We start from the raw sequence: 9,758 nt of genomic DNA on the forward strand, positions 1-9,758 counted from the left end.
CAAGTTTGAGGCCTGGACCTGGGTCTTGATGTTAAGGACATGCATGCCTGTTCTCGGTCAGCACACAGTGTGAATGTGAAAATGGGGCCCAGGGGAGAGTTTTAGCCAAGAGGACTCACCACCCACCAGTCTCCTTCATGAGCAGAAGGAGTGGCCTTACCTGGAGCTGCTCCAGCCTGCTCTTCCCCAGCCCACAGGCACATTCATTCGCAATACCCAGACTCTGTATGTCAGATTCCAAAGTTATCAGGATTAAGAGTCTTGTTTGTGTCCCCAAGTCACGAACTCAACCCATTTAAAATAAAAAGCATTCTGCTTGACAACATTCTTTCTTTGTCTTGCACTCAACTGACTTTATCTAATTTTTTGATTTAGGAGTGAATTATCTCTGCTAACTTTGACTTTTGAAGAGTTCCAGGTAATTGGAGCTCTCTGGCGCTCTCTGGAAATTGGACTCTCCCGAAGATGTTTTAACTCTTTGAGGCCACAGGAGGCCTTTTCATGTTCAGGAGCTTTACGGCTTATCCAGATGATGCCAGGGCCAGAGCTCTACCCTTGGGTTGCCCAGAAATCTCTAGAAAGGGAGTGGGGAAGAAGATTCCTTGGGAAAGAGACAGGAGAGTGTGCACACAGTCTAGTTGATGCGTTTGGGCAGTTAAGACTTGAGACCATGTCTTAGGACCTAGTTCCTTTTCTGACCCTTAGTGGGTCAACTAAGCCCGCCAACAAGACAATGTAACCACAAATCCAAAGACACGAGAGGACAGGGATGTTCATGTGAACTGGGATGACTGAGGAAGGCTTTATGTAGGGGGTGGATCTCAGAATGACTTTGGATAAAGAGGAGTGAGGACAGTTCAGATGGAAAGGTCAACATAAGTAGAGGCTTCGAGATTGAAGGCTGGGAATGGAGGAGGGTGGAAAACAGAGTATGTAATTGGGAAGGGCAGAGAGACTCAGCCAAAGCCAAAGTTTCCTGTGAATAGTGGTGAGGAACTGGGCTGCAGAAGGACACAGCTGTTTGGCATATGACTCAATAACATTTACTTAACCTAGTTTGCTGCCCCTTAAAGGAGAGATGGAATGTTCTGCATCCTGAAATCTTAGTTATTCAGATCACAAGGAAGGGATTTTGAAATCATACTTAGGTTCAAGGAAGGAAGTCCATTCTTCTTTCCTGGGCATTCTTTTGCCTGCCCCTTAAATATTGGTGTCTCCCAGGAATCAATCCATCCTCGACTTCTCTTTCTGAACATCCTCCCAAGGCAGTTGCATCTACTCCCATACCTTCAACCACCACCCACATGCTGCATCTCTCAAGCCTGTTTCTTTGACCCTGGTCTTTTTTCTTGAGCTCCATATTCTATACTCATCTGTTTGCTATTCATCTCAGTGCCTCTTAAATTGAACATTATTTCATTTGTTAAAAGAAGGTCTCAGTAGCCAAGACCTCCTTTTTTCCCTCACTCCCTACCTTTCTTAAAGTCTTCTCCTTCTCTTCTCTACCTCCCTCCTTCCCTCCCTTCCTCCCCTCTTCCCTTCAATATGAAGCATTATTTGAATACTTGGTGGGTTTCCTGGAGGAGGGGATGCCCTGATCTTTCTCTTGATCTGTGGACTCATTTCTAAATATCAACTGGTGCACCTCTGCTGGCTGTCCCTCCAATATTTCTAACTCACCACATCCAAAATTAAATGGAACTCAGGATCTCAACTCCAACATAGGTTCTTCTGTTTCATGTCCTCATCAATGTATTCATTCAATAAATATATTCTTTGAGTTCCCATAAAATGCCAGATATTGTATTAGGCATGAAGCATAGAGAATTCCTAAAGCAAGTTAATATTTTCACCTTAGTTTAAATGAGAAACAGAGGCATGGGGACATATGTAAAACCCATGGACACAGACAATAGGGTGGTGAAGGCCTGGGGTGGGGTGTGTGGGGGTGGGCAGAAGGGGGTCAATGGGAGGAAGAGGGAGACATCTGTAATACTTTCAACAATAAAGATTTAAAAATAATAATCTATAATAATAAAAGGGTAATATGCTAATTAGACCAGACATCATTCCGGATGTCCTTCCTAATGGAGCCGGGGCCAGGGGGAAGCTAGCCTGGGTCCCGGTGCCTGTGGGAAGCCCGGGGAAGCCATCCCAGGGGAAGCCAGCCCAGGTCCCAGATGCCTGCAGGCGGCCAGAGGGAAGCCAGCCAGGGTCCCGGGTGCCAGAGGAAAGCCAGTGCCGGGAGCTGGAGGAAGGAAGGCCTACTCTTGCACGAATTTTTGTGCATCGGGCCTCTAGTAATAATAATAAAAATAAATAAATGACACTCAGAGACAACATTATATGAATTAATTTAAGTAACATGAAGGGCACCAGCTTTTACATTCTGCATTCTGTAGCACTTGACAAAACTGTTGTCCTCCCTGGCATGAAATGGATGAACAGGACTCTGAGGCAGGTTTTACTTTGTGGGAAAGCAGAAATACCACGCCCCCGCTGCCATAGGAAAGACAGCTGTGAGGAAAGAGTGGCATTGTTCACCCCCCAAGGTCTACACTGCTGCCACCATTCACTCAGGCTGAACTGCATAGGATGAGAACAGCTTGTAATGTCCTTGTGATAAAAACGGAGAAATTGAACGGGATGTTTCTACTGAGCATAGCTGGGAACATTTCCCACAGTTCCACCGTCCTCCAGGGGTGCTCAGTCTTTGTGTAAAGGCACAACTCTCAGCAGAAGCCTTGAATTAATCAAAGTGTGTGTGTGGGGGGGGGGGGAGTAGTGATAAAGAAAATTCTAGGAATAAAAGGAAGGCCCAGAGAGAGGTGTCTCCCACAGAACCTGCCACTGAGTCTTGTATCTAACATACTCTCTGTAGGTGTTCACTGAATGAATGAAGCAGTGAATGAACAGACAGAAGGAAGATGACAGGAAAGCCATGGATTCACTCTGGGATAGAGAAAGGTTGCAGCAGCCATTAGCCTTTCAATAAGGTGGTTTCAATTACACATGTCCTTATTTGGCTTGAGGGGTATTTTAATCCCAAAGATCCGAGGGAAGGAGAAAGAACAGAGGCTGACAAGCCATAATTGGCCAATTAGATTCTGAGATCAAGGAGCGGAGGGCTTCTGCCAAGTTTGCAGTCCATGTGGTACCAGGAGAGGGCTGAGCAACTGCAGGTTTCTACAGAGTCCCCCTCATTGATCAAACTTTGGGGTTCAATGTCCCAGTGTTGAGGGAAAGGCAGAGGTGACAGGGAGGCGATTCCCAAACATCAGATCCCATATAGATGTTCCCAAACAGCTCTGCCCAAGCCCTAAGCCCCGAAAGCCCAACCCAGCTTCCCACAAAACATAACAGGCCTTGAAGAAACCGAGCTAATGTACCGAAAGCTCATACTCAGGTTAAATAAAAGAAACTCATTTCTATACCCACTGAGAAATCTCTATGGGCTCATCTAACCACGGAGGTAAGCCCAACTGGAAATGCTTACTGAGCTCCCGACATTGAGACATTTTTATATTCCTCTTCGTTCTTTGGTTGAGTCAGTAGCCAAAAGTCAAAGCACAAACTTGCCCTTCGAAAATGAATCCTTGATTCTAAAGCTCATTTTGAAAAAGAAAGCACATTTCTCTCATGAGCAATCTTGTCCTCACAAGCCTAATAATTTAGATAAATCTCCAGGGTTTGGAGAAGTTTGGAGAACACTCTGTAGTCCAGGGCCATTGAACAAACTGAACTGTTTAACTTTGTAACATTTGCACAGTCTCACCGCAGGCCCAGTGGGAAAGTGGGAGCTTAACTTGCAGATGAAAAGGTTCTGGTTTGTGCGTGGGCCCAGAGCCGAGCCACCCTTGCGGGGGTGGTGGTTAGAACAGGCTCCGAGGCATGAGCAGGGCCCAGAAAACATTTTGGTTGGAAAGATATGAGTGCTGACAGGAAGGTCATCCTGAAAGTTTACAAGTGAAACAGATGGGGAAAGCAGAACCACCTAAATCTAATGAAGGTCCCAGAAGCCAATAGCCCAGAGCCCTGCCTACAGGGACTATCTCAGTAGGGGTCTGACTAGAGTGGAGTCCCGGGGTGGTCATCTGGATGAAGTACATGGCCAGCCATTCCCTCCTGGGCTTCTCAGTAGACCTCTGCTCTGCCCCAGGCCAGCTTTTCCCAAGTGGTCTTAGCCCCTGCTATTTAACACACAGTCTCAGGCAGAAGGCAAGAGGGTCAGGGCACCCCTGAGTGGCCTGGCCCTCAGGAAAGAGGAGAGAGACGCTGTGAGGGCTTAGGATTCCGGACTCACACACAGGTCGAATTCAGCAGGACATTTTCCTGTGTTTTCTCTCTTTAGATTTGTTCCTTTTTAGCTTGACTGCTGTTAATTAATATTACATCTGCACTTACTGAAATTCGATTGAATTTTAATTCCTAATACAGTGTTTTTAGAATGCAGCAAATATTTATAAGGGTAGAGATAGTATTGAAAATATATTCATAAGAAGATTGATATAATTCCACTTCATTGGGCTCTGTAGGATTAGATAGTATAAGTATTGTATTTTGATTGAAAAAAGAGGTATACTATCAATTAAATCATTATTGACATTTGACATGACCAAGTGGAGACTTTGAAAACAATAAAGGCCATTTCTATAATTAGGAGCTATTATTAGAAATCTGTAAATAAAATGTGGTATTTACCTCAATACATTTTCTTGATTTTTAAACGAATGCACATACACACAAAACTATCTAAACAACAGTAACGATATCTGACGCCAACTTCAATGAAATTTTTTGAGGTTAGCGCCAACTTCATGGATCGGATTTTGCTGTAGGGGAGGCAACATTTTGCAACCACTTGTTTCTTGTTTTGTAATCTCTTTTTCACCTTTGTTATTTTGTTCAAGATATACTTCGTTATTTAAATGTTTCTAAATTTTATGCAGTCAAATAAAAATATTTCCTTTATGGCAAAAAAAAAAAAAATGTTCATTTTTCACTCAGTATTTTCAGTTGTTTAGCGTCACGTGGTTTTTTAGGATACAAAGTTTAACACTATCAGAAATAAAGTTTGCTCTGTGATTATTTTAAACGCTATACATATAAGACTTGAGTAAATTTTAAAAAATTAAATGAACAAAAATATCTAAAAGAAGAAAGTGAGAAGGTTGGCAGAGAGAGAGAGAGAGAGAGAGAGAGAGAGAGAGAGAGAGGGAGAGAGAAGGAGCAAAGTCATGAAAGCAGAAACAGTCCAGCATGCCTGGTAACCACAAAGCATTCAGCATTATTGCAGCCCAACCGAGGAAGTGAGAGGGAGCTGGAGAGGTTAGCAGGTTTGCGCAGCACGAGCATTGCAGGCCACGCTAATTAAATTTGATTCTCTGTGTGATTGGCTTCTATTTAGGGGCTGCTGAAGATGCATGTTTCAGAAAGAGCATTCTGTCTAGAGAGGGAGGACTAACTGGGAGGGGCAGGCCTGGAGACCAACTAAGAGGGTGGTGCTGTAACCCAGTGAGAGAAAACTGCCTTTAACTGGGGCATAATATACAGAGATGAGTACAGAGTGCGAGACAGAATCCAGAAACACTTAGCCAGTATAGAAGAGAGGGAGCTTGCAGAAACGTTTAATAGGTAAAAGCAACGGAAATTAGTGAGGAGGCAAGAATGGTTCCTCTTCTACAAGTAACTGAATACATGAGGAGCCACAGGCATGAGGGATTCCTGAGGATGGGGACAATGTGGGAGAGGGAGGCAGATGAGTTATGTTTTGAACATGTTTGACATAAGATCAACTACGGACACCTTCAGTTTGCCTTGTACACCTTAGAACTCTGTTTAGTCTCCATATCACAGCTTGGAATTCTATGCCCCAAATCAAATAACTACTCTATGTCTCCGGCCTGGGACTCAGGCCTGACTTCTCAATTCTGGAGGTTATTTTATTATAGGGAATTAACTTGGTGGCTTCAGTTTCTGAGTCTGTCTTTGCCCGGATTGGGGATTTGTTGCAACCATGCCTTCCTGTGTTTGTGGTTCTCTTTGAGCCCCAGTGGAAATCCCTACACCTACACCGATTGGGAGGCACCGCTCTCCAGGGGGCTGCCCGGGTGGTTCTGAGCTTCTTTGGAAAGGAATTGAGGGGGAAGAAAAGGTACCTGGCTATTGTACTGCAATACTGCTGGCCTCCTGTGGTCATTCATATGAAAATCACACCATTGTCTTTTCAATGGACATTAATGAAAAGCTAGTACACACCAGGAACTGGAAATTCACAATGGGTGAAACAAGCCTAACCTAGCCTTCTGCTAGTGAGAATAGGAGAGGAATGCAATAAGCACATTTACTCAGAACAATAAGTTCTCCTCCTCTCCCTCTGCCCTCCTGGGGCTGGCTCTGGATAGGGTGTGATAAATCTCATAGCAAAGGTCTTCCTTGTCTGTAGATTCAATGAGAAAGAAGGGTGCTGTGCCCAAGAATCTCATCTGACCCTAGAGAAAAGTACTTTAGTGTCAACATTCCTGTATCTCCTCAGTGACTGGGATAGGAGGTACCATGGTCAGGTGGGACTTTGTAATGGGCTGGTGGGCCCTTGGGGGTGGGTGGCTTAGAAAAGGAAGCCGACCTCTGACTGCTCCTCAGAATGCCCTCGCCAAGGCGGACTGGGAGAGGGGAGAGGGTTCCAGGTGATGTTGCATTTCTTTGTCCTAGACCGTGCTCTCAAAATTACTGAATAGGTCTGTGTAGGTGTGTGTGGCTGGTGCCAGTGCCCACATCTTCTCTCCAGAGAGACCCACAGAACCCGAGACTGTTGCAGGGAGAATGGGAAGGTGGTGGGGGGACCTCGAGGGGGTCTGTTCTGTTGCAGCACACAGTCCATAGCTCCACACCCCACCCAGTTTCCATGGTTATACCAAACAAGCAACCCAGACAAGGAGACACAGATTGCTGACAACGGATTTGTCCTGTGGACTGCCCTGCGTGTAAGGGAGAGGACAGACCCTCCTTTCCAAGATAAGCTTAGCTAAATGCTTTCAGGGGAAAAAGAAACAGTGTCACATCAGCTCCTTCCGCTCATCTATCAGCTTCCCCTTAGAAACAAGTCTCAAACTTGAGCTAAGGCAGGACTGACAGCTCCCACCGCTTTCTCTCTTGAAACAGGGCACACCACATGTTGTTCCTGGGCAAGTCGCCTTGGTGACAGCTTTCTGCTCTAAGGATCTCCCTGCTCCAAACAATAACCACCAACAGAAATCTCATTTTGAGGGGAAGTAAGGGAGGAGGAAAGGGGAAAGTGGTCATTCTTAAAGAAAAGGGTGGGAGGAGACATCCAGTGCAGGAGTACGTGGATTTTGGGGACGATGCTGACCTGACGTAGACACCTGATGGGAAGCACCTGCCTGGAAATTGCTGCCTCCCTGGGAGCCTGGGTGGGTTGTCTTGCCTTCAGGGGGATTTCTGAGACAGAGCACCCACTGTAGGCTATTTAACCTCACCCTGCCTCAGTTTCCTCATGTGGAAAATGGGGATGATAAACTTGCCTACCTCATAGAGTTCTTTAGGAGACCAGTGGAATGAGTTAATGTTGTAAAATGCTTAGAACAAACAGTCCTGGCACACGGAGTGGTAAGAGTGTCTGTTCAAAATGGGCCGAACACACCCTCATGAAAAGCCACCTGCCAGGGTCGTGGAGGGCAGGATCCCCAGACCTGCCTGTGGCCAGGACTACCTGGTGCAGGAGCTCATCAGGCCATGTGTGAGGAGGAGGAGAACGGTGAACCTCAGAGGAGATTGTGTGCCTGTAATGTAGGTAAGGGGTTAGAATGCTGCCCAACTTGTTACTCCGTTTGCAAGACTGAGATGTGAAGGGATTAAACAGCCCCCAGCTGAGATAGCCCTGCAGTTCTCCAATCATCTCCTGGTCCCAGTGTTTCTCCCAGAGGAGGCTAGGCCACCAGGTTGCCCTCCAGAGCAGGGAGGTGCTCCATCTTTCCAGTCCTACAAATCTTCCTCTGCTTTGCAGCCACTTTCCTTGCCAGCCTCACAGGTGTGAAGACACATTTGCTGAATGGCTCCTGTTCTAAGAATCCTGGTTACTTGTGGTATTTCTTATAGATCTCCAAAAGCTGTTGCTCAGATGAGATAATTTTGGAACCATTACCTTAGCTCCTCTTTCCACCTATCCTGCACTTTCTCTCACTCCCTCTATCGCCTTTGTTCTGCAGCAGGGATGGCCAACCTGAAGCGTTCTTTTGGCAGCTCCCTCTTACAACCTCCCCACAAAATCACTCCTAGATGGTGGTGCTCTTCTTTATTGAGCTCATTACGTAGCCTCAGTAATCTCTTAGTCAGCCCCAGCCAACTGGTCATTCATGATGCTGTTCTTCTTGGCACTTTGCCTACCTCTCCACCTGATCATTACATCCTATGCCTGGACCTATCTATAATTTAGCAGTGACCATCACTGATATCCACTGAAACCTTTATAAAGCTAATCTCACAACAATTCTATTTTACCAAAAATTGCTCTCATTCCCAGCTTGGCCATGTGGCATAGAGTAGGTGATCTGTAAATGCTGATCAAATGATTGATGGGATCACAGCCCTCATTTTCAAATACTTATTGAAGAGGGGGATGATTTTGGTATCCAGGCTCCATCTGCTCTGGAAGTTAAAAATAAGCTGAGAATTCAATTAAAAGCATGTATGTGATCCACCCAAAGTTGTGCCAGATTTTTTTTTTTGTTATACCCTACTTTACAGACTATCAGAAACCAGCGTGTGTGCATGCCATAAAGAAAACATCTTAGAATGTCAAATTGCTTTAATTAAATAATAGACCAATCAGTGTATATGCCAAATAGCAAAGATTTTAAGTAGCATATCTTGCACTTAAGCTTCTTGTCCCTATTTTTTTTTCTGCAGCGAGAAGATCTCCAGAGGATGCAAGAAATTTAGCTAATGCCTTCTGCTCAGTTTTTCTCCTTTAAGGCCGGTCAAGGTCAGCATTCGATTTGCTCTCTGCAGTACTCATCTTCCTGGTTCAGTAAACCAGGCCCATTGCAGAACTCATTCTGGAGCTTGACTTCTTTTCTGTGTTGAAAGAGGCCTCTAAGGAGTGTACACTAAAGCTCAGTGGTGCCCTTCTAATCCCAATTTTGCAGTATTCAAAAGAAACAGTTTCCTTACCATATGGATAGCTTCCATAGGCCTTCACTGAATGGCTTTTAACATATATTTAGTTCTATTCGAAGCCTATGACTAAAAGAGTCCATTAAGTTAGCTGATCCATTAAAATCACGTTACTATGTCATTTCTCATTTTTAGGATCCAGATTCTGAGAATTGATGACATAAGCCTGATGATGATAGCTTCTAATGATAGGGCTCATATATAATTCTAATGGCAATTCAAGACACTGGGAGTATTGAATGGAGTAAGACACAACCTCTACTTCTAGGTGATTCCTAGGAAGAATCACATGTGCAATAAAAATGTTCAAAATATCTTTCTTAACTATCTTACCCAATTAGCCCCATCAAAAATATGGAAAACATCAGTGATACTTTTTCTTCATTCTGTATAGTCAATGGATCCTTAAGTGCTACCAATTTTATATTATTAATATCCCTCCTGTCTTTTTTTATAAATATATTTTATTAATTTTTTACAGAGAGGAAGGGAGAGGGATAGAGAATCAGAAACATCAATGAGAGAGAAACATCGACCAGCTGCCTCCTGCACACCTCCTACTGGGG

The sequence above is a fragment of the Myotis myotis genome, unplaced genomic scaffold (genome assembly GCF_014108235.1).
Source record: "Myotis myotis isolate mMyoMyo1 unplaced genomic scaffold, mMyoMyo1.p scaffold_m19_p_10, whole genome shotgun sequence".
Taxonomy (NCBI): domain Eukaryota; kingdom Metazoa; phylum Chordata; class Mammalia; order Chiroptera; family Vespertilionidae; genus Myotis; species Myotis myotis.